Source organism: Orycteropus afer, unplaced genomic scaffold (assembly GCF_000298275.1).
Source record: "Orycteropus afer afer isolate SDZICR_OR568_19922 unplaced genomic scaffold, OryAfe1.0 scaffold00135, whole genome shotgun sequence".
Taxonomy (NCBI): Eukaryota; Metazoa; Chordata; class Mammalia; order Tubulidentata; family Orycteropodidae; genus Orycteropus; species Orycteropus afer.
In genome coordinates, this window is record NW_006921722.1 from 4,301,482 (window position 1) to 4,304,728 (window position 3,247).

General features: G+C 44.1%; 1 protein-coding gene across 1 annotated transcript in view; it reads left to right on the forward strand.

Annotated features, from left to right (window-relative positions):
• Nucleotides 1-3,247, forward strand: part of PRKN (parkin RBR E3 ubiquitin protein ligase) — a 1,601,593-nt gene that overhangs the window by 1,314,759 nt on the left and 283,587 nt on the right. The window lies entirely within an intron of this gene.

Consider the following 3,247-nt stretch of genomic DNA (forward strand, 5'->3'; position numbering starts at 1 on the left):
TTGTCCACTGCTCCTGTGTCACTGTGTAACAAGTAGAATTGCTGGGTTAAGGTGTCTTCAAGATTCATTCTAACTGGCTTAGGACATCTTAGGACTCTTCATGTGTTGGCTGGTACAAATGAACGTATATGTAATTTTTTATAGACATGAATCAACACCCTTCACCAGAGAGAAATTATTGTAAGCTTGGTTTTATTTATCAAAGTAACAATCTTTTGAATTTTATTATGGAAAGTTCAACTGCTGACTTTGAATGAAATTGCTCAGTAAGACGTTTTAATGAACTTTCCATGGATACTATTAATGCCAGGGAGCCTGGTGGTGCAGTAGTTGAGCACTCCTCTGCTAAAGGAAAGGTTGGCAGTTCAAGTCCACCCCTCCCAGAGCCATATCTAAGGGATAGCAAGTATGACACGTGCCCTGGGATCCATTTGACGGGCAGCACCAATGAGCATCTTCTATTCATCATCACAGTTTCCATTGCCAGCTGTGAGAGGTCATTCAGCAATTTAAAGCTAATTTCCACAGGCGCTATTTTCCCGAGGTAGGCCTCTGCTCCGGCCTCTCCAGAGAAGAAAGATGAGGCAGTCTGCTTCGCAAAGATTTACAGCCTTGAAAACCCTATGGGGCAGTTCCATTCTGTCCTATAGAGTCGCTATGAGTCAGAAACAACTGGATGTCCAGGGGAGGGTGGGAGAGGGTGAGTTACTCTTTATGCTGGACTCCCAGACTGATTCAGAAATGGCTATTGTAGCAACATGTCACAGAACCCAGTAGGCCCAGCATGTGGGCAGGAGAAGCGGCCCAGCTGCCCCTTCCTCCTGCTAAGGCAGCTGGCAGATGTGTTCCACCCACTGTTGTGGCTTGTGATTAAACATCTTCGTTGCAGGTTTTGCTTCATTGTCTTTGATGATATGGAATCATCATTTATTTTTTATGCCATTTCATCCTTAGCTGGGTTTCCTTTTCTAAGTTGTACTTACGGGGAAAATAGGAGGTAATTGTAATTGTTGAGCCTGCATTAGGGATTCTGAGCTACAGCCGGGAGAGAAATTAATCCTCACAGTGCTTCTCACCAAACAGCAGCAATCTCCAAACTGCAGATTATCTGCCATGTGGCCAGTGCCAGTAGCTCAGTGGGAGCTGGGGTCCACGTCCACTTTCTCCCAAGCCCGGGTACTTGTGCTTTGAAAGGAAGGGGCAGCGCTCACAGTGGTGGTGTGGTGATTTGCAAGCAAATGAAAAGAGAAAAGCGATTGAAGACTCCCGTGGGTTTTCATGCTTTTCCAAATGAATTTCCCCTCCTTCATATACAGTATGGTTGTTAAGGAGATCGGCAAAAGTTTGCTGAAAAAGCTGGAGTTCAGTCAAACCCCCGAAGTTTTGTTTTGTTTTTAATAAGTATCAGTGGCCTTGTAGAAATGATCCACAAGTTAGTACTGCATTCTGCTAATGAGGCTCCCAGTCAGACTGTGAACTTGTCTTTATGGTACAGATAGGCACAGAATGAAAGTGAATGTTGATCGCAGATACTAATGGAAATCAACAGCCTAGATTCAGTTATCCTTAAAAAAACAAAATCCTTTGTGTGCTTTTTTAATATATAACTTTTCTTATCCTATTTTTTTAATACTAAGCAGGCAGTTCTTTGATTTTTACACAGTGAGCTCAGATTTTTTTTTTTTTTTCCATTTATATTGTGATTTGGGTGAAAGTTTACAGAGCAAATTCACTTTCCATACAGCAGCTCACATATACTTTGTCTCATGACATTGACTGCAATTTCCCACAGTGCACCAGCTCCCCTCTCACTTCCTCCCATAGTTACCTCTTTCTTGTGTCCTTCCCTCCCATGTACTCCTGTACCCTGAGCTGTCACCTTGTGCATACACAGCCCTTCTATTCTCCCATGACCTATCTCTTCAAGGAGTGTGTCTACTCAATGTAAATGTCCAGCTCATATGCCTGACTTTTGTTTGGCTGGAAACCACAGGAGTGGGTTCAATTCCAGACCTGAAGGGCAGTTAGGGGCCATAGTCTCAGGGGTTCCACCAAGCAGTAAGCTCAGATTTTTAAAAGGCATGGTCAAGAGATGAGCGAGGGCTTTAACACCTGGGACAGAAAGATAATAGAAGAACCCAAACAACAAAAGAGCATTAAAATTTCATTGAGGAATAAAATAAAAATCAAGGCAAAGGCAGTGAGAGAGGAACAGGCCCAGCTGAGATATATGGCAGTGGTAACAGGTAAGAGCCGCCCAATTTCTGTGTTTCCTGTTGTCTCGGGCAAAGAGAAGGGCTTTCATGTTAGAAAGGGCAGAACAGTTCAAGGAAGAAATTGTGATTAAAAGAAGTGAGGACAGAGTTGTTGTTGTTGTTGTTGTTATGTGCCATCGAGTTAGCCCTGACTCATAGCGACCCCTCCTTGGGTTTCCGAGGCAGTATCACTACGGAAGTAGGATTGCCCAACCTTCCTTCCGAGGAGCGGCTGGTGGGTATGAACCGCCAGCCTTCTGGTTAGCAGTCAAGTGCCTTAGCCACTATGCTACCAGCGCTCCAGGACAGAGTAAGAACAAGAAATAGTTGAAGTGCCTTCAGATCTCTAAACACTCCCATAAAACACAGTCCCTGAGTCCCTGGCAGCGATCTTTGACATGGCATCGAGGAAAAGCGTCCACATTCTGGAGACTGGGACGTGTTGTTGTTTTTCAAAATGAGGGAAGAATGAATCTCAAAGAATGAGAATCAACCAGTTTGATACCAGTTTCAGCCACCAGTCCCGAAGAAATAGTGTGTGAGGACATAAGAATGGAAATGTAATTCAGAGCCCCGTTCACTCAGTGTGAACACAGAACCCATTTGTGAAGGGAGGTCGTGTGTTCCTAGTGAGACCTCCTGACTTTGAAGTGATCACTGGACCCTGAGATGGGAAGGGACCCTGCGATGGAGGGTGAGACTTAGCCCCAAGGGCACACACCACGGTTTTGTTGAAGCAGTCAAGTAACCATGGAGGAAAATGTTAGCAATAAAACAACAATGGGCAGAAGGCAGAGCCTTAGAAAATGCCCATATTTGGGTGAATGGAAGAGGGAGGAAAAGACAACAAAGAAAACAGAGAAAGAATGGAATGGAGGAAAGAACAGGAAAGTGAATCCCACAATTTAAGGGAGAATAGTTGTGGTATAGTAAATTACTTTGTGTGGCTTTTCTATACATAAGTCTTTGTAAACTCCAAGGTGGGATTTGCT